The sequence below is a fragment of the Notolabrus celidotus genome, chromosome 10, assembly GCF_009762535.1.
Source record: "Notolabrus celidotus isolate fNotCel1 chromosome 10, fNotCel1.pri, whole genome shotgun sequence".
NCBI classification, from domain to species: domain Eukaryota; kingdom Metazoa; phylum Chordata; class Actinopteri; order Labriformes; family Labridae; genus Notolabrus; species Notolabrus celidotus.
The window spans coordinates 26,152,360-26,170,031 of record NC_048281.1 but is presented as its reverse complement, the minus strand read 5'-3'; the positions used below and the strand labels follow the sequence as shown (position 1 = coordinate 26,170,031).

Sequence of the window (17,672 nt, the reverse complement as noted above, 5' to 3'; positions counted from 1 at the left end):
AAACATGCAGTTCTTAAATTAAGTGTTGCCAGGCCAGGAATTGACAATAAGATACATAAAATTGATCAGTGAAATTATAAAAAAACCAATTGGAACAATTTAAGTATAACAGAAAACATAATTTAAACTCAAAATTGTCACGACTTAAATGAAGCAAAATACAAGTATTGGGAGCAGAAACTAATTCAGATCTTTCTAACTGTAACTTCTAACTTGTGCAACAAAATAAACTGATATTTGAAATTTATTTTTCTCTGATCGATCAGTCTCGTGATATCAAATTGGTCACTGAAGGGTGTGTAAACTCAGTGGAGCACATTTTTTGTTTAAGAAGACAACGATGTATCCCCTGGCTGTCTCCAGTAGTGAGTGGAAGTGCTCAGTGATAGAGTTGAGATGGTAACCAATTAGAGAATTAGAAAAAACAATTAAAGAATACTTCCCCACAGGAAGTAGTATTGTTTGTTTCATTCAGTTAAAAGCACAAAGGCTCAGTGTCTGAAACAAATCTTTCAATGAAGTCTGTTTTAATGCAAAATCTATGCGTGCAATTCAAGTGATTGAGTTGACAACACAAAACTCAATCACCTGACTTTGCTGTTTTGTGTTCGATTATATACGCTGTAAACAAAATATCTACAATACAATAAACCTGTGTGTTCAGATGTTAACTAAACCTTTAGTGAGTGAAGCTGCTGACTGGGCTGAAAAACAGAGGTTAAGCCTCAGGCTTATTTCCAATCGCACCAATGGCCTGATACATCGGTCCAAGAGTCATTAAGAGACACTGTAGAGGTGACGCGCTCCTGATTCAGCATGTTTTTTTTATGTGGTGCAGGATGCTTCAACTCATAGTGGACATGATGCACACATTTAAGGATGAGTATGGGGAAACTGTCTTCAAAGTAAGAGGTTGTAAAGGGTCAAGGGCTGCTAATGAAACTGAGGGTGTAATTTTCCTGTAAATGGTAACATGCATAGATGCACAGTTCCTATAGTGAGAGTGACTGATAATTGGCTGTGGTCTCCACCTTTTGTAAAAGCTGTCTAAACACAACATTTATTGGAGGAGCTCTAAAGTTACCGCAGCCTGAGGGCCCAATTTATGTAAAGTCACCCAATCTGCACAGGCAATCTGTCTGTAATTAGCATTTGACGTTCTAAAAAAGGTTGAAAAATTCATATGGAGAGGCATATTTCTCTGATTTATTATTCACAGAATGCACGTCTAATGGCAAGCACACTGAACTCGGGATGATGTGCCTATCTGAGCTGTTACAAGGGTTTGAAGTGAGACATAAAAAGCTTAGTGAATGTGGCTTTAATGCCATCAACTCTGGCAACCTATGTAATCAGTTCAAATCAGTGGTTTCTAACGTCAACCCACAGGAGCATAACATCTTTATATCTTTACAGAGTTTATACTTAGAACATATTTTGCTTTATAAAACAATTGGAAACTGGTTTAGCTTGGTTTAGCAACATTTGGTGAGATTTAGTAATAAGATTGTGATCTGGGTTGAAATAAGTATGCTAGTCAGGCTACGTTAGTTATGTCACCTTTGTGAAGTTTGCAATTTAAAGCTCCTGTATGAACCTTTGGTTTGTGTCGATTTTGGCATCTCCTGCAGACAAAGCAGAACTTGTCATCTCTGTTGGTTTTGTCCTCTGTGTATGTAAGTTATGTTTTTTACCCAAAATTCACCCTGTTTTATTTCAACAGTCAAATATGTCACTCACTGTAATTTTTTTGGTGTAGAATGTGAAAAAAGCTGATTTACACAGTGCAGTCTGAACCCCCCATTGGCCTGAACAGCTTATTTCTATATTTGCACACATTATAGAGAGGTGCCTTTTTAAAAAAAAGTCAGTTGTTTTAAAAATATTAAGGTTACGTGTTCTGCATAATTAGCGGCATGGCTGTCTTGACTGACAGGTGGGCACGCTGTAGCTGTTAGCAAGGAGGCTAAAGACCCGCCTCAACTCCGCCTCTTTGCTTTATGCTAGGCTGACCAAAAGATAGGTTAAATCCGGATTTCCAATATGGTGACCACCAGCATTAGGCTTCAAAGCTTCACATGAGAACCCAATGGTTGACGTCACTGAGACTACGTTCATGTTTTATAAAGTCTATGCTCTTTACTGACGTCATGACACTGGGCCTCTTTGCATGCGTTACCAATCCATCACAGATCACTATATTAGCAAACGTTTCATAGAGAAGTTTAAAAATATATATTTGCACTCCCAGATATGCTCCCCAAATATATTTTGAGGTGGCATAGTTTCAATTTTGGAAACATTTGAGCCCTGTCATAGTCAAGATTTATGCAAAAACACATCCTTGAGATATGTCTGTGAAGGTTCTCAGTCATCCAGGTCATGGTAATTCAAAGCTAGAAATTCTTGAAGACGTTTCACCTCTCGTTCAACCTCCTTAAGAATTTTTACCTAGTCCAGTTGCCTTACAGATCTAGCTTTGAATGTCCTTGTGATAATTTCTGTAAACCTTAAAAGCTTATTTAAGGGGTTAAACATTTCAAAAGAAGCATGCCTTAATATTGCTTTCTGATGACGGGGTAATGGATAAAGATCCAGAGACTGCAAAGGTCTTAACTGTTGTTAAAGGCCTAAGTGGCATTGCAGTGATTTCCATTTTACTTAAGTTGGTGTACTCATTTACGCAGGTTTTCCCTCCAGTACTTCCCTCTTTCTTTATACTGTGTGATAGTGTCAGATTGTGAATGTATTAGTTAGGTGAGAGGGCAAGAAAATCTGTATTCAGTTCTTTGTAATACTTTCTGCATAATTTTGCATTAACAGGCTGATGCCAAGTGTAATACCTCAGGCAAATTAATATACTCTGTTTAAACTGCAATATGAATCTCTAATGGACTTCAGATCTTTTAAAGGGTGTAAGAACTGCTGACAGATTAATTTGAATCAGAGAATATAATACGTGTGAATGAATTCAACATGTATAAGACGACAAGAGGCTTACTAGAAAAATATAAAAGAGAAGATGAAATCAAAGCAAAGTGTAAAGTGATTGAGCGTCCACTTTGCCTCCATGCCACAGTCGCTCCAGATGGTGAAGTCAGCAGAAAGAAAAGAGTGTCTCTTCAGATGCATGCAAGGCAATGAGCTCACAGCTCAGATAACCATAGATCAATGAACGTGGATCTCCGTGAGAGGGATCAGATGCTGGGAAATGGGCGCCATGTGGTCATCTTTAATGGTTGATCAATAGAGGTGACTGGTTTTAATGGATGGACTCTGGCAGTGACTGGATGTAATGAGGATCAATCGACTGGTTTCAGGAAACGGTTGATTGTTTCAGTTGCAGATGAGTCGTGTTCAGATTTGGTTATTCATTTTAAGGGTGGATGTCTTCACTGTCTAACTGGCTCCATCTACACAGCCGCTTATAACTGTGTCAGCCATGACCTCAGAAACGCTCCTAATTACGGACTCGTTTACTCTATTAGTCTGATTAAAGATAGCACTTTGAACCAGGCAGAGGGAGAAGACAAACCAATTATAAATTTATATCTGCAACCTGAACACGTCCGGTTAGGAAGCTACAAGCATGATACTGTTTGCTATTTCTTCTGTGAGCTTCTGTCCACAAAAACTATATAAATGTTTCCATGAAATCAAGTCAACGCTTGTTTGAACAATCAATAACTCATCTAAAGACATGTACCAGGGCCTGTTCTTGGGAGCGGTGCAGGGGGGGTGAGTGCATGTAGCAGTCATTGGACCTGGAGTCTGGCAGCTTCTCTAAGGCCACAATATGAGCATGTGTTTTTGTTAAATCGATTGGGACTTAAGACTGCATGCACAAAATTAACAAGCAAGCTGCTTTTGGGATGTCTAAAGCATGCAGAAAGGCGGGATAGAACACGGCCATGTTTTTAAATGAACTAGTAATTGACAACACTTTTAGCCCATTGATTGAACATCTTGGTCCATTAGCTTATAAACTATAGTGCAAAATGAGGGGTAGCAGTGTTTGTGGTTTGCTCTTGATTGGGTTTATCAAGAAATGAAGCTCTTTCTGTCAAAGTGAGACTTGACAAAGTGTAATGCAGGATATCACCAGCAGGAGGGGTACTGTGTGCAGAGTAAGACCATCAAGGATTACCCATTTCAGATTCTTACAACTATATTAACAATGTTGGTTAAAAGGACATGGTGTACTACAAAAAACTCACATTCTCATGCACATGCATCACCCCACTCTACTTGTGAATTCTGGATATGTAAGTTTTATTGCTCCTGATAAATGCTCCTATCTTCTTTATGTACACCGTGGTATCTTTATCAGAGACATGAACAGTCACTCAGTTATTACCTGCATTTGAAACAGATGTTCAACAGATAGACGGTTTGATAAAACCAAGTTTAATGTTCAGGGTCATTCCTGAGTTGGATCTTCTTACCTGTTTTACGAGACAGTAAAGTATTAAGTACTGAAGACCTTGACTTTTTGCATGTGGATCCAATGTTTTTGGATATGTGTGTGAGTATTAGTATTACTGTCATGTCTTAGTGGTTGCTCTTCTCTGTTGCAGTAACTCCAAAGGTCTACTTCAGTACATTATCATAAGCTAATCTGACCTCTTGTGTCTGCCTCTTAGAAACATTCATGCTAAAAATGTATCTCAATACAAAATTGTTGCCAAACTGGCAACCTGGTAACAGCTGGTCTGCTACTGGAAATTTAAATATAGTTGCCATGTTTTATTAACCCAAGTTTTTGAATGGTTAAGAAACTATGCAGTTGAAAGGTTTCATATGAACAAACAAAGCTAGCAGTGTTGTGTAATTTTAACAGGCAGATAGTTGTCTAACATGAGTCTGGTTCTGCTCAAGGATTCTGCCTGTTAGAAGAAGTTTTTCTGTCTCACTATGGGTGATAAAAACAGGGTCCCAAGTGGTTAATTTGAGTTTCATTTTTTTCCCCATTTTTTTTTCTTTTCTTTCTCAGTATGTGAAGATCTAAATCTGTTAGCTTGGGTACTTGTTTACATGAGAGTTTACTCACTTTAAGCTTATTTACTTTCTTTTACTGATCTATCGGTTAGCCTGAATGGGTACGTGGGTTTGTACGTATGCATGTATATGTTTTTAATTGTTTTCATGTTGGCAAAGGTATATACACGTACATAGATGTATACGACAACGATCCTAATTGTTTATCAATCCCGTCACACTACCTTTATTCACAATGGCATTGCCAAGCTTTGAATTTTCTTTTACAAAATATTTATTACTCTCACCCCTATTAGCACCTCATTTTATAAGAATGTTTAAACAACTGTCTTATACCTGTTTTATGTATCTCTTTACTTTCTGCAAAATGCTTTGTTACTTTGGCTAGCTGCAAAACACGTTTTCATTTTGTTCTGAATAAAAACTTCAATTAAAAGAAAAAGGAAGTTTTTCCTTGCCGCTGTAACTTGTTAAATACTGCGAGGTGCAATGCTCATGGTGGATTAAGATGAGATAAGCCTGAGTCTTATCCTGCCTTGGTGTTGGGTCTCTATTAAGAATTCAACATAGAGTACGGTCTAGATCGGCTATGTTTGTAAAAGCGTCTTGAGATAACGTTTGTTGTGATTTGGCACCATACAAATAAAGATGAATTGATAATAATGGCAAAGTGTTAAAAACAATAGTCAACTCTATGCTAGCATGAAAAACAACATTTTGGTCCTCTTTTTTTAATCATCTGATGCTTTCCTCAGTTTGAACCTCATGTGTAATTATTTATCCCCCCTCAAATTCTGGTTCCCTCTCCAAATTACTATTGGTGCAGGCTCTGTCTTGTTTTTTCCACCAAGCCACCAAACCCTTATTTATTCACATCCACAGCTATTTATTCAACTATTGATGCAATATTTAAAATGTTTCTTTTGGGGTGCCTTTTCTGTCCTTCTTTCATCCTTTTAAAAAGTGGTTGGAACAGATGGCAACTTGAAGTAAAAAAGTAGCTCCAAATTTCTGCACATGGTTCCAAATAGTAACCTGGAAACTTGGTTGAGTGGTTGAGTCCTTATTTAGAAACGGACATTCAGGGGAATGACTCCTGATTGAAACTCCAGGTGATGTTGCAGACACGATGCTAATCAGAGACATGCTGAGGTAACAAGACAAAGCTTTTAAGCTTTTCACAAGAACCAAATGAGGAGAATCTTTTCCAACCTTGTCTTAACGGCATATTGAACTTACATAATGTGGATACTAGTACTGTTGGCCAAATACCATTAGTGTTATCCTTACAGCTCTGTCTCTCCTGCTCTGCTTCTAACAGATTTAATCCTTATCTCCTCATCAACTCCTCAAATGCTCTTTGCTAAATCCCACACAGTAGATATCTGGATGATATTTATAATGCATCTTGATCTCTATCAATCACCATGGCTCCAATACAATACATGTGAAACCTAGCATTTGACTGGACAGGGGTTAAATGTGAGAGTAGTGCATGCCTGTCCTGAAGCAGAGACACCAGTGGACACAGAATCAACAGTGAACGGTAGAATTTCACATCTTCATCGTTCGTTTCTGTCAAGGAAACCCTGCTCAACAAAACAACCTCGAGTGGACAAAGCTTACATCATCGCAAAACAATGTCGACCATATTTCATTACATCACTGACCACCAAATGGCGTTGTTTGGCTTTGCACAACTATGGTTACACTGTGATTTATAGACCTTAGTTACTAGAATGTAGGACAGACCACCTACAAGGAGGAGTAAGCCAAGTAAGAGAAAAAAACACATTGTTTTAGAGAGAACGCACAACTCATTAAGATGTGATCGTAATGTCAACTGTCAAAATTTTATGGATAAAGCAGAAAGGGTTTAATTCTATGCCAGTTATATAAAAATCCCAGCGCAACATTACCTCATGCTGTTTAAACTGTTTGGCACAGAAACACTTTTTCGTTTGAGTTCAACAACCTACACCAAAAAAAACTTCAAAGATCATTTCAAGACTGTCAGTTATACAGGAGTGTACAACTGTAAGCTTTTTAACTGATGACAGCAGAGTGGATTAAAAAACAGCTTCTGAGAGGAATCAACAGATATGTCAACTTTCAGTAGTCTTGACAACCTTGAGCATATCTGGCACTCAGAACTTTTCAAGTCAAGGTAAATGAGAAATACTCAAACACTGTCTGTTGGACATATTAAACTAAGCAAACCTGCAGAACAAAGCGTTTGATGTTCAAGGCAGAAAATGAATCTATTTATAACCCGGCTCTCTTACTGATCTACCGGCTGTGTAAGATGCTTGATTCTGATTGGTCAAAACTCCATTGACAATAGTTATTAATTTGAGACCAGAGCGGCAACCTCTGGTCTCAAAATATGAAGCCCATGTGGAAGTGTTATAAAGTACAGTTCATCGAGAATCTGCTTGAGGCTGGCTGCAGAAACACCGGAAACCACATACACACCAATTCAAAAAAGACGATCTTTGCAGCATTAATAAACATGTTTACAGCCTGGTTAAAAAAACGGTTTATAAGGACTTTAACCTCCACACATGGAATGCGCCCAAACCGCTAGACCAACGGTGCCCCAAGCTAGCTATTTCGGTCATTTATCTTTAAGCTAATTCTTCCAAATCCTTGTCCATCACTTGTCACTTATTTGTACCTTGAAATAGATTCTGTGCTAAATATTCCATCCATTGCTTTAAGCTTACTATCCAATTTATTCAAATGTGTGACACTAAGGTAACTATTTGAAGCATTATCCTTTACTGTTAACTTGTCTTTGGATTGTTACCAAGTGGCAACCTCCGGTCTCAAAATATGACGTCCATGCGGAAGTGTTATAAACTGCAATTAATTTAGAATCCGCTTGAGACTGGCAGCAGAAACACCGGAAACTACATAGACGCCCATTCAAAAAGACGATCTTTGCAGCATTAATAAACATGTTTACAGCCTGGTTCAAAAAACGGCGTTGGTCTACGTGGCTAATTTCTCTATCGGCACACACTGTACAGGGGGTTATTTTTTTTCTGACGCGACGGTTCAGAAGAGATTAAGATTACCAATTTTTGCCCAAATAAGGGCATGACTGACATTACTGATACCCCTTTTCGACCAACGCGAACCGGGTTGTATTTCCGGGCTGGTGCTCGCGCTGGTTCGGACTTTGTTGAACTTGCAAACCAACACGGCACCCGTTTGTTTTTCCACTTGCTCGAGCCAGCGGAAGAGGCATGTCATGACGTCAGATTTATGTGACTGCTTTTCTCAGCAGCACTAGTGCGAACTTTCCCTCACAACAACAACAATGGCGAACAACGGCATCTTGTTTCCTCGGCTGACCACTGCTTTGCCTTGGAATTCATTAGTCTCTTTAATTTTTTCTCTGCAGGACAATGGTGGAAAAACGTTTGGTTTTTGTCTGTGGTCACGGCAAGTTGCGCCCCGCCCCTCGCCACTGACGTAAGCGATTCACAGTTCTTAGACCAGCAAAGAGTTGGAGCTGCTCTGGAAACAGTTTTCCCGGCCCGGGAGCCGGTTCACTCACAGTCGAAACACGAAAAACCGGTTCTCAATTGAGCGCTGGCTCCGAACCGTCCCTGAAACTGCCTCGGTCGAAAAGGGGTAGCACAGGCGGGAACACATAGCTGTTGGCTAGGAGGCTCAAACCCTGCTTCTTTACGTCACACTTTGACTGGTTGAGCTCTGCATTACCAATATGGCTGCCACCGATTGGCTTCAAAACAGCGTTCAGGAACAGATGGTTGACATCACGGATACTACGTCCATTATTTATACAGTCTATGGGTTTTTAAGGGGTTGTCAAATCAGAATGAAGCACCTTACACAACCAGAAGATCAGTAAAAAAGCCGGGTAATAACACGAATTAATGTGTAGAAAAAATAATGACATGGTGTCAGTAGTGATATCAAACTTACTGTTTTCAGACATCTACAATAAGTATGGACATAAAAATTAATTTATTTTACCATTAAAATTAGGGGTGAGCAAAAATGCTGCAGCAACACTGAGCTAAGATGACAATCTGCTCTAATCCATTGCTAAGTCCCCGGCCATGAAAACGCAATAGTCTAACACTTTAAACAGAGCCCAGAGTCATTAGAGAGAATCATTTCAACAGTCGCAGTGAAGGGGGTTTATGCTGAAGTCATTAGTATGAAGCATTTAGCAGTGCGTTCAGCCTAACCACACTCATAATCAAAAACACAACTTCTGAGAGGAATCAACAGAAATGTCAACTTTCAGTAGTCTTGACAACCTTGAGCATATCTGGCACTCAGAACTTTTCAAGTCAAGGTAAATGAGAAATATTCAAACACTGTCTGTTGGACATATTAAACTAAGCAAACCTGCAGAACAAAAGGGTTTGATGTTCAAGGCAGAAAATGAATCTATTTATAACCCGGCTCTCTTACTGAGCTACCGGCTGTGTAAGATGTTTGATTCTGATTGGTCAAAACTCCATTGACAATAGTTATTAATTTTTTTTAAAATTTTGAGACCAGAGCGGCAACCTCTGGTCTCAAAATATGAAGCCCATGTGGAAGTGTTATAAAGTGCAGTTCATCGAGAATCTGCTTGAGGCTGGCTGCAGAAACACCGGAAACCACATACACACCAATTCAAAAAAGACGATCTTTGCAGCATTAATAAACATGTTTACAGCCTGGTTAAAAAAACGGTTTATAAGGACTTTAACCTCCGCACATGGGATGCGCCCAAACCGCTAGACCAACGGTGCCCCAAGCTAGCTATTTCGATCATTTATCTTTAAGCTAATTCTTCCAAATCCTTGTCCATCACTTGTCACTTATTTGTACCTTGAAATAGTTTCTGTGCTAAATATTCCATCCATTGCTTTAAGCTAACTATCCAATTTATTCAAATGTGTGACACTAAGGTAACTATTTGAAGCATTATCCTTTACTGTTAACTTGTCTTTGGATTGTTACCAAGCAGCAACCTCCGGTCTCAAAATATGACGTCCATGCGGAAGTGTTATAAACTGCAATTCATTGAGAATCCGCTTGAGGCTGGCTGCAGAAACACCGGAAACTACATAGACACCCATTCAAAAAGACGATCTTTGCAGCATTAATAAACATGTTTACAGCCTGGTTCAAAAAACGGCGTTGGTCTACATGGCTAATTTCTCTATCGGCACACACTGTACAGGGGGTTAATTTTTTTCTGATGCGACGGTTCAGAAGAGATTAAGATTACCAGTTTTTGCCCAAATAAGGGCATGACTGAAATGACTGATACCCCTTTTCGACCAACGCGAACCGGGTTGTATTTCCAGGCTGGTGCTCGCGCAGGTTCGGACTTGGTTGAACTTGCAAACCAACACGGCACCCGTTTGTTTTTCCACTTGCTCGAGCCAGCGGAAGAGGCATGTCATGACGTCAGATTTCCGTGACTGCTTTTCCCAGCAGCACTAGCGCGAACTTTCCCTCACAACAACAACAATGGCGAACAACGGCATCTTGTCTCCTCGGCCGACCACTGCTTTGCCTTGGAATTCATTAGTCTCTTTGATTTTTTCGCTGCAGGACAATGGTGGAAAAACGTTTGGTTTTTGTCTGTGGTCACGGCAAGTTGCGCCCCGCCCCTCGCCACTGACGTAAGCGATTCACAGTTCTTAGACCAGCAAAGAGTTGGAGCTGCTCTGGAAACAGTTTTCCCGGCCCGGGAGCCGGTTCACTCACAGTCGAAACACGAAAAACCGGTTCTCAATTGAGCGCTGGCTCCGAACCGTCCCTGAAACTGCCTCGGTCGAAAAGGGGTAGCACAGGCGGGAACACATAGCTGTTGGCTAGGAGGCTCAAACCCTGCTTCTTTACGTCACACTTTGACTGGTTGAGCTCTGCATTACCAATATGGCTGCCACCGATTGGCTTCAAAACAGCGTTCAGGAACAGATGGTTGACATCACGGATACTACGTCCATTATTTATACAGTCTATGGGTTTTTAAGGGGTTGTCAAATCAGAATGAAGCACCTTACACAACCAGAAGATCAGTAAAAAAGCCGGGTAATAACACGAATTAATGTGTAGAAAAAATAATGACATGGTGTCAGTAGTGATATCAAACTTACTGTTTTCAGACATCTACAATAAGTATGGACATAAAAATTAATTTATTTTACCATTAAAATTAGGGGTGAGCAAAAATGCTGCAGCAACACTGAGCTAAGATGACAATCTGCTCTAATCCATTGCTAAGTCCCCGGCCATGAAAACGCAATAGTCTAACACTTTAAACAGAGCCCAGAGTCATTAGAGAGAATCATTTCAACAGTCGCAGTGAAGGGGGTTTATGCTGAAGTCATTAGTATGAAGCATTTAGCAGTGCGTTCAGCCTAACCACACTCATAATCATAAAGACCAACAAGCGAAGCACCAAGCATTTCTGGTGACAAAATACATTTATAGGCTGTTCAACATCTCCTCCTCTCTCACTGCTGGCATAACAGCTATATAATTTTTCAGTTAAGAGCACTCTGACCAGACATGCCTGCAGTACTGTGCTGCAGCCAAAACATACATCAGCCAAACTGGAGGCCAAAGAGGACTGCAGGGTACAGACAAAGCCAGCCTTCCATGACAGGTGGATATAAAGTGGATATTAGTTGCTCACAGTGCGAGAGCGCAGGGGGCTCCAGCTGAAATTACCTCGGGGGGCCATAGGCAAGGTTATTTGCTCTTCAGGGGGGTAAAAACACTGTGTTCTACCTCTCCTCTTATGGTGATGAAGCTTTAAGACTGGGAAACTGGTTAAGATACCCCTGCATTCTTTTCTTTATTAAGTAATAACAAACAAGAGGGAGTGCTGCTGTGTTGAATAACAATATTAGAGCTGTGCTGACCTCGAGTGTGATATTGCTTTTTTTTTAATAACAGTTTTATGACCAGTATCCCTCCTAAAAATGAGTGAGCATCAAAGGATAACTGTTTGGTTTATCTCATTAATAATTTTTCACACAAACGCAACTAATTCTGCAACTTCACAGGAAGTGGACAGTTTCTAATTAACCCCAAAAAATGCCCTGCTCTCTCCATCATAGTTTTACAACATGATTCATTATTATTCATCCTTTTTGAAAATATTAAGACTAAAAGTTTTGCACATCTGCATAATTAGGGGCGTGGTTAAGTTGGCTTACAGGCCTGGTGTGACGTAACTGTTTGCTAGGTGGCTTATGGCCCTCCCCTTTGTTTGTATCTAGGTCGACTGAAAGTTAGGTTGAGTCAGCATTTCCAATATGGTGACCGCCAAAGACTGGCATCAATACCCCTTTTCAGAAACCAAGGGGTGACGTTATACCGTCTATGGTTTCTACCTAACATCAACCAGGGACAAAACAGTCCGTAGACAGTTGCTATGGTGTAAAAACTTGATTACTTTAGATGCCTACTGTAATACTAATCCAGAACAACCAAAACAAATATACAGTTGTGCTCATAAGTTTACATACCCTGGCAGAATTTGCGATTTTTTTGGTCATTTTTCAGAGAATATAAATGATAAGAGAAAAACTTTCTTTACACTCATGGTTAGTGGTTGGGTGAAGCCATTTATTGTCAAACAACTGTGTTTACTCCTAATGACAACAGAAACTACCCAAGAAATCATACATTCTGCCAGGGTATGTAAACTTATGAGCACAACTTTATGCATCTATTCCAATGAAATGACTCAGTTGAAGCGTATTGTTGTGTAAATGTGTTTGAAATATACCTTTAGGTCTTTAATGTTTATTGCCCATATTGCAAAATTTAAAATGATGTTATACTCTGTACATTGTATATCAGTCCATCCTGTAAGAGGGGCCTGTTAATCTTGAGTGGTCTTTCACTTTAGTCCTTACAAGGTTTATTTTTGTACTTTTTCGGTAGTTATTGTCATGTGAATCTGAATTAATGCTGCATAGGATATATGGTTCTATAAGTAAAATGTGTGGCTTAACTATAGGGTTGTAGTAATGTAACTGATATCACTTAAAACAATAGATACATTTTGTTTTATTTATTAAAATGCTAAATATTGCCCATAACTTAGAACTGTGAGTATTACTTTCAAGGGAAATTAGGTAACTAGCTAACCCTACCTATAATACACTGATAGTTCTAAGAATAGCTTGCTGCGTTATATAATTATAGAATTTCATCTTGAAAAACTTTCACTTTTTTGTTTTCATTTTACAAGAAAGTGTCTGAGGTCTGATTTATCATTTTAACCCTTTCCTCATCTCAGGTAAGGTGAATAGTTCAGCTTCAGCTCTGTTTCCCTCTGCAGCTCTGTGTCACCTTCCTTACCTATTTGACTGATCCTATTGTATCTATGGGATTGTATCTAAATCCCCTTTGTGACTGAATTATGCAGATTACAGAAGACAAAGGCACTCTCACCTCCATGGTCACTTTAAAAGGGACTGGTTGAAAACGACTTAACTCCTTCCTGATGAGATAACATAAAATATAAAAATATAAAACCTATTCTGGTTTGTTTAACACTTTTTTGTTAATTAAATAATTCCATATATCTTCTTTTATAGTTTTGGTGTATTCTGTATTAATCTACTGTGTTTCAAATAATTAAAATAAATAGAAACCCTTGAATGAGAAGGTGTTTTCAAACTTTTGATGGTGTATTGTGGAAAAAGAAGCAATTGTAAGACCCAACTTTAGAAATGAGGGTCAATTACTCTTAAACAAAAATGTTGGGAACCATTAAAATGGGAAGGAATAAACTCAATAATTTTAATGTAAGCAATAAACTCTATAGATGTTCGGTATCAAAAGTAAATATGTATAGGCTTGTTGCGTATGAAGGTGATGACCCCATGTCTTAGGGTTACTACTTCCAAACTTCAAAGTAATTGGGGGTATTAAATGGTCCCAGCCCATGACTATGTTCCACATAACACTAGTGTTCCTGATGCCACCTGTGTGTATTTGTAGAGCAGCTTTTGGTTGGGAAGCCGTGCAGTAAATGAGAATAAGTGTTATTGGTTTATTCTGAGGGCAGCCTGCAGCCTTTAGGCAGGAGCAATGCAGGAATGCTGGCTGCCCTGGGTGGTGTTCAGATAAATAAACAGAGGCGGCCAGCCACATGTGCGGCTGCCAGCCTGCCTGCCAGAGGAGGGTCCCCACGGGGGCAACCCTGGCAACTATTATTGAGGCTGACTCTGGCTCTGAGCCAGAACTCATGTTTGGAGGCATTTTCACATGTGAGCATCGTGTGGGAGTGTGCTGAGACATCAGTATGCATGTGCTCGTCTAGACACTATGACCACACTTAAAAAGAGCACAGGCTGACTCATGTCATCATGTGTGTGTGTGTGTGTGTGTGCTAGGTGTTCAGACCTCATCACTATTAGTCAATTAAAGGCCAAAGACACAGAGACACGTCTTGGCTCGACTGCTCACATTAAAGGCTCCACTAGATGGGCGTAGAAAATTAATTTGTGTTGGCTCAACACTCACATCCAAAGACAACAGCCCCCAGGCCACTGCAGAAATTATGACCACCAATATGGGCTTAAGAGGGCTTCCTTCAGTCCAGAACTTCAATCATTCTTTCTTTGAACTGGGCCGTCGGTGGGCAGAGAATAAATTAATGATAGGTGTAAGGATGCATCCAACACTACCTAAATTTTGGTATTGGCAAGTAACCCTGTCAATGTGATCAATTTTAATCTTTATTGTTTCAATTTATATTAAAAAAAAATCATTTATTATTTTAATGTTCCTAATTTATACAGAACACTTTTCCCAATGTGATGTTGTCCTCTCATTCTTAAAACCTATTTTATTGTCCTTTTAATGCTTTTATTTAATTATCCATTTTATTTGTCTATTCTTATTTATTATTTTATTTATTTATCCTTGAAAAACTTCTCAACAATTATTTACTGGTCTATTGTCCCACAACTTCATTCTGTTTAATTGACGCGTTGCATTTTGTTTTGCATTGTTAAAGTTCCTCCTCCCTGTCATTCAAAATGTTTACTACGTTCTTTGAACCATGCTTTGTTTGTCAAAGCACTTTGTAAACATTTGTTTTTAAAGGTGCTATATAAATAAAGTTTTTACCAGTTCCAACCAACCGAGTAAAATTAAAGTTAAAAGTAACTTAAAAGTAAACTTAACACATACCTTTAATCACCGGTATTTTAAATTAGAGTAATTTATTTTTAGCCCTAGACTGCATTATAGCCATCATAACTGTTATAATCATTATTCTAAAATTATCATTTTTTATTTTTTATGTTATATCTAATTAAGAATATTTTACATTATCTTAATTACTTTATTTATTTATTTACTTTATTATCTGATCTTATTTTATTTTTGTGTGTGTGTTTTTTTAAGTTATGTTTTGGGGCATTTATGCCTGTATTGGAAAGGGAAGCTTGAGAGGGACAGGAAATGGGGGGAGTAGAGAGTGGGGGAAGATGGTAGAGGCTGGGAGTCAAACCTGCGACCACTGCCACGAGGACTGTAGCCTCACTCTGATCTTTAAATTCATTGATTTTATTTTGTTTTTAATTATTTCATTTTACTTTCCTCTATCTTGTTTTAGCCTTGTATCATTTCACCTATTGGTGTTATCTTCTGCTGCTTTGTTGAGTTGATGAGATGAGTTGATGAGATGAGTACCCCAAAAACAATAGAGGTGTGAAAAAATATCGATATATATTTTGCAATACTTTGACCTCCAATATGATATCGATATTTCAACTCTTAATATCAACATTTTTGTAATAATAAAAATTCACATTTTAGCCAAGTTGGAACTAAAATACAACTTCAGTATTTCAAAAACAATAAAGTGGAAAAGTTCAAATAGTTTTGACTTAATTTGTCCTTTCAATTTTGAGTAATATTGTGTAATTTGCATATAAACCATCCCTATTTTTTCTTAGTTTACTGTATAGAATATCGCAATATATCACAATACTATCGTATCCTGACCAAAGTATCGTGATGCGTATCATATTGTGAGGTTCTTGGCAATACTCACCCCTAAAAAACAACAAATGTTATGATGTCAATTATTCTTAAAGAAACAGAATTAGCTCAAGCAAGAAGTGTTACATTTGTCAAACTTGGCAAAAAGTCAGAAATCAGTCCATCAAAACCATACTTTTTGCATTTTTCATGCTAATATTGCAGAGGTACTTGGTGTCAACCAGGCTTGGAGTCTTGGATTTGGTATCATAAAGGAAAAAAATAGCATCAAATCATCTAAAGAAATGAGTCGGCCACCACAGAAAACATGAGCGCTGACTAACATCAGCTCTATTGCATGCTGTCATCTTGACTAACCCCAGGCTAAACCAATCATAGCTTCAGAAGGTTCGTTTTGATCCAAAGCCACAACCATTTTCTGTCTCTGAATCTCCTCTTCTCGAGGCAAAGAACACCAAATAAATAGAGGATGTGATGGGTCTGACTTTCTGTAATTTTACAGGGAAGTGGTCCAGGATGTTTTGACTGGGTAGTCAGTCTTCAAGGTGACCCGACGAAATTCATATCAACCCTGTCTGTGGCTAAAAGCAAGTGGAGAAAAGAAACAAAGGGACAGCTGGGACAGCCTCATCTGTTTTCCTGATTGATACAGAGAGTGGATGAAGAGGAAGGGACAGAGGTCTACATCATCACTCGTTCTTTCCATTCAGAGGCTGAGCGAAAATGTTTATGTCAATGAAAACACCATCTATTAAGAAAGCAAACAGGCTCACAGACATGTTAGAGCCACAGTTTGAATACGCTACAGGGCTGCCTTCTGTTTTGGTGCTTGTCCTGCACAATGTTCCACCCTCGTGTACCAGTGTTCATCTTGTTTAGAGACACCCAAGGTTGCTCTGAGGCCTTGATGACAACAAGCAGATGCTGCCTGTCTGTGAGGAGAGGAGGATGGAGAGAGGGAAAGTACTGCTGCTCTCCTGTATAGTAACAGTATTTCTAACAGCAGTAAAAGCTCTGAGGAGGTCTTAATCACAGTCTTAAAACAACTGCAGTAAAAAAACGGACCTCTAGACATAACAGTTGATAGTTTGCCTGATTGCATTTTGCAATTTCCACAAAAAAGGAAAAACATGAGCACCTCTAGTTACTTATCTAATGAAACTTGACCAACAACGAGGGAATAAAAGGCGTTCCTGGCCACTGTGAGGGTTTGAACCAGAGAAGCAGAGCTGAAGAGCAGAGAGGTTACCTCATCCTTCACTAATAGGAACCTGCTTGCTTTCTTTCTCTCTCTGAATATGGGAGGAGAAATAAGTCAGAGAGAGCTGGCTACAAACACTGTTTAGCTGATGGGATTTGCTTCAGCAGCACTCACACATGCCCCTGCAACACACACACATCTTGCTCTCATGTGGTCAGTAATCAAGGGCCTACTTTCAGGCAGCTCTTTTGGTCTGCCAAGAGGACAGTGATTGCTGTAAATGCGCTAAGAGTAAGAATGTGAGATGACATAAGCCTCACACAAAGTAATGCCAGCCGGAGGCCTATCTGTTTAGCTAATGCTAACTGTTATGACAAGAGGCCTCTGACTTTGGATTAGCCAACACAGGCTTATATAATCTGCATCAGCCCGTCTCTTACTTTAGCCAAACAAT

The 17,672-nt window shown here is 39.1% G+C and overlaps 1 protein-coding gene across 1 annotated transcript in view; it reads right to left on the bottom strand.

Annotated features, from left to right (window-relative positions):
- Positions 1-17,672, bottom strand: part of cmss1 (cms1 ribosomal small subunit homolog) — a 57,275-nt gene that overhangs the window by 12,954 nt on the left and 26,649 nt on the right. The gene's annotated exons all lie outside the window — the stretch shown is intronic.